The sequence below is a fragment of the Stegostoma tigrinum genome, chromosome 3 (assembly GCF_030684315.1).
Source record: "Stegostoma tigrinum isolate sSteTig4 chromosome 3, sSteTig4.hap1, whole genome shotgun sequence".
Taxonomy (NCBI): domain Eukaryota; kingdom Metazoa; phylum Chordata; class Chondrichthyes; order Orectolobiformes; family Stegostomatidae; genus Stegostoma; species Stegostoma tigrinum.
Genome location: NC_081356.1, coordinates 79627469 through 79643268, shown reverse-complemented (window position 1 = coordinate 79643268; position 15800 = coordinate 79627469). Strand labels below are relative to the sequence as shown.

Below are 15800 nucleotides of genomic sequence, written 5' to 3'. Positions count from 1 at the left end.
CCCCAAATACCCAAATGGCAATTACGAGTTAACCGTGTCACTGTTGGTCTGGAATTACATGTAGGCCAGACCAGGTAAGGATGGCAATATCCTTCCCTTTAGTGAAACAGATGGGTTTTTCCCAACAAACGACAATGGTTTCACCACCATCATTAGACATCTTAAGTTTAGGTTTTATTGAATTCAAATTCCACCCTAGATTCAAACCCAGGTCCTCAGAGCATGTATCTGGGTCCCTGGATTAATAAATCGCATAAAGATATTTAATACCACTGGGCCATCACATCCTCCTATTTGGCTCCATGTGTTTCAAAATATGAACATTAAATGTACAGAAGAATTTTGCTACAATTTCTCTGCTGTCAATTCATGTGTTTCAAATAGGCAATTTAGCAATAACATGAATCCAGTTCACTGCTAGTACTAAATAATATGATCTCCTGCTTCTTATAACAAGCTAAGTTCTGTGGTTTCGGTGCAAACCTCGCTGATTTTACATAAAAATGTGGATTAATCAGTCCTTACATAAATGTTTTATTTTAGTAAATTTGTGACATTTAGTAGCTTGAAATTTGGGCGCATGTATATGAATAATAAATTTTAAAGTGATTATTTGTTGGCAATTGATTTGAGGCTAAGAAAAATCAAAAACTTCAAGTCACACTAATAAAGCCCTCTACCATTTCAGAAAAACCAAGGTTCTTCACATGCTTATTAAAAAATAATCATAATCTGATAAAGTTTATTATTTTTCCAGTACAAATGCAGTCACGTAAAGGAATGTTGTGCAACATATCATATTTAGCCTATCCTCATTCCTGTGGAGGCCATGAAGAATGTACTTTTTTTTAAACACAGCACTCCTTTCAAAGGGCTGCCTGTCAGCTTCTGAGGTCATCCAAGGATAAGTACAAGCACAGACATGAATCTATCCAATATATTTAAGCACCATGGGTATTGGCTTCAGGTGGTAGTGAACATTCAGATGGAATTCATCAATCTGGTTTACAAAGATAATCAGCTGGCCAGATGTTTGAATAAATTTTCTATTTTTCTTTCAGAAAGCAATGTGTTTCCTTCGAATTTGTCAAATATAGTTTACTTGTCAAGTACCATACACACTGTCTTTAAGCGAGTATGATCTCCGCTGACGATCTACAGGTAATTCATAATCCTGTTCAACTGCACAGCACCTGTTTTTCAGGGACGAAACAGGCATATTCACCAAATGGAAACTAGAATGCATTTCCAACTGGAAGTGCACTGTAAGCAAATTGCCGTGCAACGATCATACCCCCAAACAGGCTTTAAGCTGTTACATATGCAGAAATATTGTCTTGTGCGTTGGTTTGCCCTCAGGTCACAAATTACACAAAGAAAGCCATGTCATTGGCCCATTTGTTACTAGCAGGATATACTTATGAAATATAATCACCTCAATGTTGAGGCAAAAGGAACAAAAGGTGCTCCACTCCATATTTAAAGAAAATGGGATGTGTATCATGTGTGTCTGGTGCATTCACAGCCACTTCCCTTGAACTGGCTACAGATTTTCCTCCCAATCTAGCCACCGGTGTCAGCCTATCACTTCCTGACCTAGTATCCAACTGTAAAGAATATTGAGAGTACCAAGGGAATATATTCTTGGCATGGAACTTCAATGGCTTAGTAACATCACCACTGTCTGAACTGGCAGAATCCCAAAGCACTTATCAACCATGGCAGACAGTAACAGAAACAATATGAAAGTAAAAGCTACTTAACCTCATCCTCACCAATGTACCTGCCTCAGATGTATCTGTCCACGACAGTATTGAGAGGAGGGCACAACACAGACCGGGTTATACAGCGCTGAAACAGACCCTATGGTCCAACAAGTCCATGTCGAACCTAATCCCAAACTAGACAAGACCCACCAGCATGGTCCTGGCCCACATCCCTCCAAACCTTTCCTATTCATGCACTTTTCATTATGCAAATGTCACTTAAATGTTATAACTGTACTCACATCCACCACTTCCTCTGAAAGTTCATTCCACTCGCAAATCACCCACTATGTAAAAACAAAACTGCCCCTCATGCCTTTTTAAAATCTCTCTCGCTCCCCCCGTCTTGAAACTCGACCATCCAAGGGAAAGGACTACTACCATTGATTCTATCTACCCTGTTCATTATTTTATAAAACTTCCAGCAGGTCACCTCTCAACCTCTTAAGCTCCTGTAAAAGAAAGGCCCATCCTATCCAGCCTTTTTTTAAAATAACTGAAACCTTCCATACCTGGCAACATCTTGGTAAATCTCTTTTGAACCTGCTCAACGTGTAGCATTACCACTGTGAATGGAACAGATTCAGGACAGGTCTAGAAGCCCAAAAAAGAACACCCACGAGGTGATATTGGCCACTAAGGGCAGCAGAATTGTATTCAATATAATATGCACTTTCATGGTCTGCCATGGAATCATCAAGGCAGGAGTCTAAGCCTAGCTATGTGTTATAGGTGAAGTGTAGGGAAGCATGTCAGTAACAGCACTAACTATACCCAGAAATGAGGTGCATACACCATAAAGCTACAACAACATCCCACAAGTGTGTCAAAACAGCAGAACCAGTATGTCATGGAGTAAGTAAAAACAGAAAGGTCACCATAGTCCTAGTTGACCATTGGCTGTTCTCTCAGAGAGGGATGGTGGGTGGTGGGTTTACCCCGAGGGTCACCAGACCTCAGGCGAGGGATGAGGTTAAAAAGGTAGAACCTTCATGGTGACCTCAGCCAGTACGGGAATTGAACCCACATAACAAACCAGCTGTCCTGCTAAGTGAACTAACTGATACCAAGTGATCTAGTAAGTGATCCAGAATTAGTAGATCACATCAAAACTCTGCACTCTTTCTACATCCAGTCATGATTGGCAGGAGATTCCGCAAGCATCCCCAATTATGGGAGAGACCAGCACATCAGTGTAAGTCAATGTTGAAGTGGAAGATTTAACTCAGCTTCCTCTTGAAGGTGTCCAGGCACCAGTCTTCAGCCAGTTCGCTTTCCTCCAAGTGATCGTGTGAAACGGCTGAAGGCACCGGACACAGCAAAGACTATGAAATCTAACAATATCCCAGCTGTCACACCGAACACATGCTCCAAAATTAGCTGATCCCCAGTCAGGTGGATGTAGTACAAATACAAATATTAGCACCTAACCAACAATGTGAAAAATTATCCATATATGTCCTGTTTACAAAGCAGGTCAAATCCAATCCAGCCAACTGCCACCAAATCAGTTTACCTCAATTATTAGTCAAATGATGAAAGGTGTCTTTGACAATGCTACTAGATGGCATTTACTCAGCAATAACCTGCTCACTAAAACTCAGTTTGGATTCCACCAGGGCCATTCAGCTCCTGACCTTTGCTTAAAGATGCACCAAACAATTGAATTCAAAAGATGATGTCAGTGTAACTGCCTTTAACATCAAAGCAGGGGGTGGCATCAAACAGCCCTGAAAATTAGGTTTCATTGATCAGAAACCTTCAAACCTAACTGGACAAAACATATCAACACTGACTACAACAGCATGTCAGACGCTGAGTTATACAGCAAGTAACACATCTCCTGTCTCCCCACAACCTGTTATATTCTACGCACGATAATAAAATGTGAGGCTGGATGAACACAGCAGGCCAAGCAGCATCTCAGGAGCACAAAAGCTGACGTTTCGGGCCTAAACCCTTCATCAGAGAGGGGGATGGGGAGAGGGAGCTGGAATAAATAGGGAGAGAGGGGGAGGCGGACCGAAGATGGAGAGTAAAGAAGATAGGTGGAGAGAGTATAGGTGGGGAGGGAGGGAGGGGATAGGTCAGTCCAGGGAAGACGGACAGGTCAAGGAGGTGGGATGAGGTTAGTAGGTAGCTGGGGGTGCGGCTTGGTGTGGGAGGAAGGGATGGGTGAGAGGAAGAACCGGTTAGGGAGGCAGAGACAGGTTGGACTGGTTTTGGGATGCAGTGGGTGGGGGGGGGGGGGGGGGGGGGGAAGAGCTGGGCTGGTTGTGTGGTGCAGTGGGGGGAGGGGACGAACTAGGCTGGTTTAGGGATGCAGTAGGGGAAGGGGAGATTTTGAAACTGGTGAAGTCCACATTGATACCATATGGCTGCAGGGTTCCCAAGCGGAATATGAGTTGCTGTTCCTGCAACCTTCGGGTGGCATCATTGTGGCAGTGCAGGAGGCCCATGATGGACATGTCATCTAGAGAATGGGAGGGGGAGTGGAAATGGTTTGCGACTGGGAGGTGCAGTTGTTTGTTGTGAACTGAGCGGAGGTGTTCTGCAAAGCGGTCTCCAAGCCTCCGCTTGGTTTCCCCAATGTAGAGGAAGCCGCACCGGGTACAATGGATGCAGTATACCACATTGGCAGATGTGCAGGTGAACCTCTGCTTAATGTGGAATGTCATCTTGGGGCCTGCGATAGGGGTGAGGCAGGAGGTGTGGGGACAAGTGTAGCATTTCCTGCGGTTGCAGGGGAAGGTGCCGGGTGTGGTGGGGTTGGAGGGCAGTGTGGAGCGAACAAGGGAGTCACGGAGAGAGTGGTCTCTCCGGAAAGCAGACAGGGGAGGGGATGGAAAAATGTCTTGGGTGGTGGGGTCGGATTGTAAATGGCGGAAGTGTCGGAGGATGATGCGTTGTATCCGGAGGTTGGTAGGGTGGTGTGTGAGAACGAGGGGGATCCTCTTAGGGCGGTTGTGGCGGGGGCGGGGTGTGAGGGATGTGTTGCGGGAAATACGGGAGACGCGGTCAAGGGCGTTCTCGATCACTGTGGGGGGAAAGTTGCGGTCCTTAAAGAACTTGGACATCTGGGATGTGCGGGAGTGGAATGTCTTATCGTGGGAGCAGATGCGGCGGAGGCGGAGGAATTGGGAATAGGGGATGGAATTTTTGCAGGAGGGTGGGTGGGAGGAGGTGTATTCTAGGTAGCTGTGGGAGTCGGTGGGCTTGAAATGGACATCAGTTACAAGCTGGTTGCCTGAGATGGAGACTGAGAGGTCCAGGAAGGTGAGGGATGTGCTGGAGATGGCCCAGGTGAACTGAAGGTTGGGGTGGAAGGTGTTGGTGAAGTGGATGAACTGTTCGAGCTCCTCTGGGGAGCAAGAGGCGGCGCCGATACAGTCATCAATGTACCGGAGGAAGAGGTGGGGTTGGGGGCCTGTGTAGGTGCGGAAGAGGGACTGTTCCACGTAACCTACAAAGAGGCAGGCATAGCTGGGGCCCATGCGGGTGCCCATGGCCACCCCCTTAGTCTGTAGGAAGTGGGAGGAGTCAAAAGAGAAGTTGTTGAGTGTGAGGACGAGTTCCGCTAGGCGGATGAGGGTGTCGGTGGAGGGGGACTGGTCGGGCCTGCGGGACAGGAAGAAGCGGAGGGCCTTGAGGCCATCTCCATGCGGAATGCAGGTGTACAGGGACTGGATGTCCATGGTGAATATGAGGTGTTGGGGGCCAGGGAATTGGAAGTCCTGGAGGAGGTGAAGGGCGTGGGTGGTGTCACGGATGTAGGTGGGGAGTTCCTGGACCAAAGGGGAGAAAATGGAGTCCAGATAGGTGGAGATGAGTTCGGTGGGGCAGGAGCAGGCTGAGACGATGGGTCGACCAGGGCAGGCAGGTTTGTGGATTTTGGGAAGGAGATAGAAACGGGCCGTGCGGGGTTGGGGAACAATGAGGTTGGAGGCTGTGGGTGGGAGGTCCCCTGAGGTGATGAGGTCGTGAATGGTGTTGGAGATGATGGTTTGGTGCTCGGGTGTGGGGTCATGATCGAGGAGGCGGTAGGAGGTGGTGTCGGAGAGTTGGCGTCTGGCCTCGGCGATGTAGAGGTCAGTGCGCCATACTACCACTGCGCCACCCTTGTCTGCGGGTTTGATGGTGAGGTTGGGGTTGGAGCGGAGGGAGCGGAGGGCTGCCCGTTCTGCGGGGGAGAGAGGGGTGGAGAGGTTGAGGCGGTTAATGTCTCGACGGCAGTTGGAGATGAAGAGGTCGAGGGAGGGTAGGAGGCCTGGGGGTGGTGTCCAGGAGGAGGACTTGTGTTGGAAGCTGGTGAAGGGGTCAGTGGAAGGAGGGTTAGGTTCCCGGTTGAAGAAGTAGGCATGGAGGCGAGGACGGCGGAAAAACTGCTCTACGTCCAACCGTGACTGGTATTCGTTGATGTGTGTTTGTAGGGGTTGTAGGTTGTAGTCACGGTTGGACGTAGAGCAGTTTTTCCGCCGTCTTCGCCTCCATGCCTACTTCTTCAACCGGGAACCTAACCCTCCTTCCACTGACCCCTTCACCCGCTTCCAACACAAGTCCTCCTCCTGGACACCACCCCCAGGCCTCCTACCCTCCCTCGACCTCTTCATCTCCAACTGCCGTCGAGACATTAACCGCCTCAACCTCTCCACCCCTCTCACCCACTCCAACCTCTCCCCCGCAGAACGGGCAGCCCTCCGCTCCAACCCCAACCTCACCATCAAACCCGCAGACAAGGGTGGCGCAGTGGTAGTATGGCGCACTGACCTCTACATCGCCGAGGCCAGACGCCAACTCTCCGACACCACCTCCTACCGCCTCCTCGATCATGACCCCACACCCGAGCACCAAACCATCATCTCCAACACCATTCACGACCTCATCACCTCAGGGGACCTCCCACCCACAGCCTCCAACCTCATTGTTCCCCAACCCCGCACGGCCCGTTTCTATCTCCTTCCCAAAATCCACAAACCTGCCTGCCCTGGTCGACCCATCGTCTCAGCCTGCTCCTGCCCCACCGAACTCATCTCCACCTATCTGGACTCCATTTTCTCCCCTTTGGTCCAGGAACTCCCCACCTACGTCCGTGACACCACCCACGCCCTTCACCTCCTCCAGGACTTCCAATTCCCTGGCCCCCAACACCTCATATTCACCATGGACATCCAGTCCCTGTACACCTGCATTCCGCATGGAGATGGCCTCAAGGCCCTCCGCTTCTTCCTGTCCCGCAGGCCCGACCAGTCCCCCTCCACCGACACTCTCATCCGCCTAGCTGAACTCGTCCTCACACTCAACAACTTCTCTTTTGACTCCTCCCACTTCCTACAGACTAAGGGGGTGGCCATGGGCACCCGCATGGGCCCCAGCTATGCCTGCCTCTTTGTAGGTTACGTGGAACAGTCCCTCTTCCGCACCTACACAGGCCCCCAACCCCACCTCTTCCTCTGGTACATTGATGACTGTATCGGCGCCGCCTCTTGCTCCCCAGAGGAGCTCGAACAGTTCATCCACTTCACCAACACCTTCCACCCCAACCTTCAGTTCACCTGGGCCATCTCCAGCACATCCCTCACCTTCCTGGACCTCTCAGTCTCCATCTCAGGCAACCAGCTTGTAACTGATGTCCATTTCAAGCCCACCGACTCCCACAGCTACCTAGAATACACCTCCTCCCACCCACCCTCCTGCAAAAATTCCATCCCCTATTCCCAATTCCTCCGCCTCCGCCGCATCTGCTCCCACGATAAGGCATTCCACTCCCGCACATCCCAGATGTCCAAGTTCTTTAAGGACCGCAACTTTCCCCCCACAGTGATCGAGAACGCCCTTGACCGCGTCTCCCGTATTTCCCGCAACACATCCCTCACACCCCGCCCCCACCACAACCGCCCTAAGAGGATCCCCCTCGTTCTCACACACCACCCTACCAACCTCCGGATACAACGCATCATCCTCCGACACTTCCGCCATTTACAATCCGACCCCACCACCCAAGACATTTTTCCATCCCCTCCCCTGTCTGCTTTCCGGAGAGACCACTCTCTCCGTGACTCCCTTGTTCGCTCCACACTGCCCTCCAACCCCACCACACCCGGCACCTTCCCCTGCAACCGCAGGAAATGCTACACTTGTCCCCACACCTCCTGCCTCACCCCTATCGCAGGCCCCAAGATGACATTCCACATTAAGCAGACGTTCACCTGCACATCTGCCAATGTGGTATACTGCATCCATTGTACCCGGTGCGGCTTCCTCTACATTGGGGAAACCAAGCGGAGGCTTGGAGACCGCTTTGCAGAACACCTCCGCTCAGTTCGCAACAAACAACTGCACCTCCCAGTCGCAAACCATTTCCACTCCCCCTCCCATTCTCTAGATGACATGTCCATCATGGGCCTCCTGCACTGCCACAATGATGCCACCCGAAGGTTGCAGGAACAGCAACTCATATTCCGCCTGGGAACCCTGCAGCCATATGGTATCAATGTGGACTTCACCAGTTTCAAAATCTCCCCTTCCCCTACTGCATCCCTAAACCAGCCTAGTTCGTCCCCTCCCCCCACTGCACCACACAACCAGCCCAGCTCTTCCCCCCCCCCCCACCCACTGCATCCCAAAACCAGTCCAACCTGTCTCTGCCTCCCTAACCGGTTCTTCCTCTCACCCATCCCTTCCTCCCACACCAAGCCGCACCCCCAGCTACCTACTAACCTCATCCCACCTCCTTGACCTGTCCGTCTTCCCTGGACTGACCTATCCCCTCCCTCCCTCCCCACCTATACTCTCTCCACCTATCTTCTTTACTCTCCATCTTCGGTCCGCCTCCCCCTCTCTCCCTATTTATTCCAGCTCCCTCTCCCCATCCCCCTCTCTGATGAAGGGTCTAGGCCCGAAATGTCAGCTTTTGTGCTCCTGAGATGCTGCTTGGCCTGCTGTGTTCATCCAGCCTCACATTTTATTATCTTGGAATTCTCCAGCATCTGCAGTTCCCATTATCTCTCATATTCTACGCACGGTTGTTTAAAACATTTTCTCATACATTTGTTGGCCATCCCTAATTATACTTGAGCTGCTTGGCTTGTTTAGTCATTCCATAAAGGTAGTTAAGAGTCAACCCACATTGCTGTGGATCTGAAGTAACGTGGCAGCCAGATCAGGTAAAAATAACAGATTTCCTTCCCTAAATGGGCATTAGCGAACAACACGGTTTTATGACAACTGATGATGGCTGTTGTGATCGTCATTAATTAAGATTATCTTTCAGTGCCAGATCTATTAACTGAATGTTAAAACGCCAGCTGCCATGGTGGGATTTGAACTTGTATCTCCAGTGTACTATATCCCCTTGATTAGTAACCCAATGACATTCCCACTATACCACCATTTACACCAGTCTTGAAAAGTACAGCTCCAACAAACTTGAGAAGCTCAACACCATCCAAACAAAACTGTTCTGAGTAGTGTCAGAGTTAGTAGTTTGTTGATACATGTATTTTCATGAGAGGTTGTAGCCTTGGAGTAGCGCTTGATGTGAACATCATTAGAAATAGCAGCAGAACAGACAAAAACGTTGGACTGTTGCCCACCAACAAGGTGTCCTATGATACAGGAAGTCAGTGACAGAATCAAGTTTGTATGAAGTGTGCTGCTAGTTCAGCAAACTCTTAAAAAGTAAGGTTTGGGGAAAAATGACCTAAGTAACTTAGCAGGACGGCACGGTGGCTCAGTGGCTAGCACTGCTGCTTCACAGTGCCAGGGACCCAAGTTCAATTCCATCCTCAGGAAACTGTCTGTGTGGAGCTTGCACATTCTCCCCGTGTCTGCATGGGTTTCCTCTGAGTCCAAAGATGTGCACACTTAGGTGGATTGGTCATGCTAAATTGCCTTTGGTGTTCAGGGATGCCTAGGTTAGGTGGGATGCTCTGAGGGTTGGTGTGGACTTGTTGGGCCAAACAGCCTGTTTCCACACTGTGGGAAATGTTTAGAGGTCAATGAGAACAAGAACCACAGATGCTGTAAATCAGGAACAAAAACAAAGTTGCTGGATAAGCTCAGCAGGTCTATGTGTAAACAACTGTCATGAAAGGGTATATTTGCCTACATAGGTAGAAGCAAGAAATAAAAATGGTTTATCTAAACTCCCATTTTGTTTATAATGGCAGTTTAATCAAAAGAGTTAATTTTAGCTTTACATGAAAGAACATCAATGATCATTACTTCAAGAGGTGAAGCTGTTCACATCAGGTCTGACTGAGGAAGAATATGTCTTTTTCAAACTGTTTCAAAATTAAGACAAGTATCATCTATTCTGATTCCTAAAAGTCATAGAATTCCTATAGTGTGGAAAGCACAGTTTTGGCCATTGAGTCTACGCCAAGCCTCCAAACAGCATCCCACCCAGATCCAGGCCCGCGCCCCCCCATCCCCGTAAACCCGCATTTCCCATGGCTAATTCATCTAGCCTGTACATCCTTGGGCACTATGGGCAATTTAGCATGGGTAATCTGCTTAAACTGCACATCTTTGGGCTGCGGGAGGAAACCAGAGCACCTGGTGGAATATCCTGAAAATATCAAACAGTGTATAATCCCTTAACGAGGTAAGTTTTAAATCTTATTATTTCATTATTTACATTGCAGCACTTGGCAAACAGGAGTTTAAGAAAATTTTAAGTTATATTCTCTCAATAGTTAACAGACTTTCCTAAGAGATTACACCATTAACACACAGGACACTGCATTTAAGCTATTTGGCTAAACATCATTCCATTGGCAGAAGTTCTTTTAATTCCAATTCGTAGGATATAAGCATATCTAGCACAGTCTTAGCTTAGTCACCCATTATTACTCTGGTCAGCCACATCAAGCATTACTACCTATTGTTAACATTAACAGTCATCGTTCCTGCCTTCTTCACGCTGATCACCTGCAAGATGCTCAAGGGCTTCTTTGACATTAACATTTGGACCATTTTTTCATCTGCCATTGCTATATTACTCCACCATCTCCACATGCAGCACTCACTTTCCCATCATGTCAAACTTTCAATTCCAGCTACTACCTGTCTTAGCCCTGCAACTTTGTTTCTCTTAGTTTGCTCCAATTTCTCTTATGGCTTTTCCAATTCATTTAATCCAGAAGATCCTGCCGCCTTGACACAATGGCTAATAAAATGCTGATAACCCAACCTACCCTCCTGACTCATGTGTCAAAATTAAATCACTCCCTCTTTCAAAACCACCATCATCACCTCTTTATTTAGACAAACAGCATCTCTGTTCCTTAAAACTACAACCCCATACCTAACCTTTTTACTCTCCAACATGCTCATATGCAAGTTTTTGAATACATAGTGGTTGACCAAATCGACCACAAGACTTCCCTCCACATCAAGTCTGAACGTCTCCAATCATGTTAAGCGGTGGAAAGACTGAAACCACTATATTTGGCCTCTGCACAAATTCTTTGTCTTCACCATTGACTTCATCTGTGATCAGTCACAATTGTAGATAGGACCAGATATTGGCAACCACAGTATCCTATATAATCCCAAGATGAATCTCCCATTGCGTAACCTCCCTACTCTAGGCCACCCACTTATCCTACAGCAATGCTTGCCCAATCCCCTCCCCTATTCACTCATTTCAATCTGGTTGCTGAAACCATCATTTGTGCCTTTGTCACTCACTACCAGATGCAGAAACTCTAATGTGCTTCTAGCCAATCTCAAACTCCTACATAATTTAACACTGTTCAAATATTCTAGCCTGTACCAGGTCCCACACACCTAGAACTCTGTCCTTGTTGATCCATATTGACTCCAATTAAAATTTCCATTTTGGCTGTCAACAAATGTAGCATACAAAGTAGGATGCAGTAAATTCAAATCATCACCATCTAGCATCAACTTCCAGTTATCTCTGGTTCCATGTATCTTTTTGGTAGATTGAAAATGATCTAGGACATCAGTTACCTTATCTGGGTGGAAACTTAATTTAAGAAAATTATGGTTCATTTCAAGAGAGACTGTATATTTAAGAGTTGAAAAACTGCTTAGATTGGTGAACCCATGACCAGTATCATCTTGAACAACAAGGCCAGCAAATACATGAAAACTCTACCAGCTTCCCATTTCCCTCGAATCCACTCACCGTCATGGCTTTTTGCTGCACCTTCACTATTGCAAGATCAAAATTTTGGAACTCCCTCCCTAATGACATTGTGGGTGTAATTATAACAAGTGGACAGTAGCAGTAAAAGGAGGCAGGCCACCAGCACCTTCTCAAGGGCAACTAGGGATGGACAATAAATGCTGGCCCAATCATCAGCACCAACATCTCATGAATAAATTAACTCAGATTACAGATTTTGTTAGTAAGCATGTCTTCATGCTTTCACCTGCCAAGACTCTACACTTTGGGATTCCCTCCTAAAATATCTTTAAAATATTCCTTAAAACCTACATGTGAATTAATCATTGGTCAACTTATATCAAATCATAAACTAAAATAACACCCGAATGCCCATTGGAAGGCTTTATTCCATCAAAGATGCTTTAAGATTGTTGCATTCACAATTCATTCTGATTTACCAAAGGAGGAAATGATTACAGCTTTTGTGCTCCAATAATTCAGAATTTGTGAATGACATCAATCAAGAGCAATTTACTATGGAGTAATTACTTTAATATTTAACTTTTTGTTTACTAAAAGCATTATTAGCCATAAGTCTTGATTTACACCTTACAAGTTGAAAGTTAAAAAACAATTTAATTCGATAGTGATAATTCAAAACCAACAGAATTAAGAATGAATACAAAAACTCTACAAAAAATTAACAAGATTCAAAAAGGTACTACTTTAATAATTTTAAATATAACTGAGAACCTGATCATTGGCATTCGGCAAGCTATGCTGAAATGTTGAGATATGGTTAAATTGAATGGGAGGAGACTAGTGTCGGCTATAAATTCCGAGACTATTTGAACTGAATGACCTGTTTCTATGAAGTATACTATCTGAAATTTTAAATATTAAATAAAAGCCTTTACTGAGTAAAAACAGGAATTCAAAGCATTCTAAGGCCCAGATTCATAATATTTTGTTAAATACATACATGGATGAAATTACTAAAAAATTACCTAATGGGTCAATGTATTTAGAAAAATACAATGATATACTTTCGTTAACAATGTTGGTTCTCAAAACTATAATATAAAAATGTCTAGCTCCAGAAAATGATAATTAATAGATATATGAAGTTCCTCATCTGAAATAAGATCACATTCTAAAAGAAGTTTGGATAAGATAAACCAAAAACTGCAGACCTATATATATATATAAAAATTATCACTGGTGAACAATTATAAAAGCAGCCATTTTCCCAAGATGAATAACCATCGATTTTAATTTGCAGCAGGTTATATACGGATATGTTACTCGTTTGACATTTATTAACCATGAACCCTCTGAATCATAATCTACACATTTTTGTTTGAAACGATCAATCCTTACCCCTATCTGCATGTTTTGTTGGCAGAGGCGGGACTGCAGGCAGGTCTCCCCAGTTCCTAAAGGGGAACAAACTATAAGAGAAAGAACATGCATAGTTTTATATATAATTATTTACAACGTATATAAGAGATCCTTTTAAACAAAATTGTTAATTTCATGATCTTAATATCTGCAATAACAAAACAAAACTGCAATTTAAGGCAACCTAACTGTACAACTAAACAACATAAAACCACGTTCTAAATCTGCAATGGTTGTAAGAAAACTAAGTCGGACCAAGCTTCTAAGACAGAAAGAACAAAAGAACGCCAACAAGGATGGCTCAACACAGTGTTTACCACTACAGAACGAGCTGGTCCAAAGCAAAATCTATATTCTTAAATAAAATTAAATGTTTTTAAAAGCCGAACTGCAGAATAGGTTGCTTCACGGTGCAATACTTACAGACAAAGCCCTCTGCCCCGCTCCACCTTCTACCCTACATAGAGATCTGCAATGTAGCTCCCCAAATAGGGAGCATTTTTTTGCCGTAAAGGCAATGATTACTGCACTCCAAAAAATGAAGTACAGTCAGCGCTTGAGAAGCTCCCAAAAAAGCTGGTTTACTGTCTACCCCAGTGCCCGTAGTTGGAGTGTATGGAACAATGAGCTAATTCTGTAGCCTGCTGGCGTTAATCCAAACATCCAGCGTTGGTACTGGTGCTGCTGCAAAGCTAGACTGCTTACTCTGCATGAATAATCAACTCAAAGTCCCCCTGTCTGGGACTGGCAACCAATCAGCGACGAACAACCCGCGAAGCCGCCGCTCAACCGCACCTGCTTACCCGGGCCCAGCCTATCCCCGCTTCCCATTGGTGCCATGACGTCACTGGAGTTCTATTTTGGAACGTTGCTAGCCTCGAAGAACGTCTCGCGCGCTGGAGCTGGCTGTCAATCAAGCGGCAAGCGACCACAGCAAGTTGGGGTGCGCGTTGCTGTCTGGATCCCGTACTGTACTGCTGTGTTGACTCATTGCCAGAGACAATCCAACTGAGAGTCGTGGGTTTCACGGAGCTGAAGTTATATAAGGTAATCGAGCAACACTTCAGACTCCATCCAACAGCAAAAAAAAGGGGAAGGGAATGCGTACAGATAATCTAATATTAACAAGCGAAAATCCAGTGAACTGCCAGCCCTGCACGTTAATCCGAAAAACTTTTGGAAAATAAGACGATTGCAAAAATCGTACGCTGCACTTTAAGAACAACAATCAAAATACCAATATTAGTGCATTCTGTTTTTTATCCATGAATTTTTGGGTATATGCTCCTGCTGGAATATCCACAAGATGGCACAATTTTAGTGTTGGTATTTAAATAGTATTGAAGTTGGAAGGTGCAAAGAATATTTCATTTAATTATTGTTTTACAGCCCAAACGAGAAACTCTGGAATCCTCGTTGGCTGCAATAAATTGGCAGAACTCCTTTTATTATGCGAAGTAGTTCGTGTCCTTTTAAACGGTTACCGAGCCGGGTTATAATGATGTAATCGCTGTGTACAATTCAGGCACAATTGCAGCAAATCCCAAATTGTGTTGTTTCCTTTTTAAACACTGGTAAATACATCTTCTCGATCCACACTCTGCCCTTTTGAGTCTCTGCAGGTGTTCCAGTGTCCAAAAAGGCACATCCTTTCTTTGGGACTGAGCTGCCATGGAAACCTCATTTAGAAAGCAATCTATCGCAAATTCTGAAAATATGAAGTAGAAATTGAATATGATGGAAAAACTCCGCATGAAAAGCAGCGTAGGGGGAAGTAGAAACGCGGTTAATCTGCCGAATTTTGCTGGAAGGGTATCGGTTACAACCAGGGCGTATTCCTCCAGATTTCAAACGTGACTTCCCACTTTTAGTCACCATGTTCAGTTACACAGTTTTTAAAAATACTTATCCAATATTACAATTAATAAATAAGATTAGAAACCATTTCTGTTCTCGCTGATTTTTCGCAGGTTGCTTGCAGCAGTATCCTAGCGACTAATATTTAATTCTGAACACCTAAGGACTATGGTGGAGGGTTGATATCCCTACAAAAGAGTTGGTGAACCATCAGAGTTCCTCAAAAAAAACTCAATAACTGCAGATGCTGGAAATCAGCAACAAAATCAGAAATTGCTGGAAAAACTCAGCAGGTCTGGCGGCATCTGTGGAGAGAAATCAGAATTAACTTCCAGTTCAATGACCCTTCTTCGGAACTGGTTCAAACTAAGTAAAAGTTGGTATATTGAATTAAAATGTATGTGCTGAAGATGGAGTGGTCGGGTAGGTGTAAACAAGAAGGAAAGTGAAGCACAGAGAAAGAGAAAAACAGTTGGGCTGACAAAGGAGCATTCTGGGGCAGCAAGGTGGCTCAGTGGTTAGCACTGCTGCCTCACAGTGCCAGGCACCCAAGTTCGATTCCACCCTCGGGTGGCTGTCTGTGTGGAGTTTGCACAATCTCCCTGTGCCTGCGTGGGTTTCCTCTGGGTGCTCCGGTT

At 45.8% G+C, this 15800-nt stretch overlaps 1 long non-coding RNA gene across 1 annotated transcript in view; it reads right to left on the bottom strand.

Annotated features, from left to right (window-relative positions):
* The window catches only part of LOC125450804 (uncharacterized), a 34536-nt gene extending 20489 nt beyond the window's left edge, over window positions 1–14047 (bottom strand). The window contains exons 1-2 of the long non-coding RNA XR_007247159.2: window positions 13729–14047; window positions 13285–13355 (exon numbers count right to left, since the gene is read on the bottom strand). This is a non-coding gene — a long non-coding RNA (uncharacterized LOC125450804). The remainder of the gene's footprint in view (window positions 1–13284; window positions 13356–13728) is intronic.
* Window positions 14048–15800: the final 1753 nt, after the last annotated feature.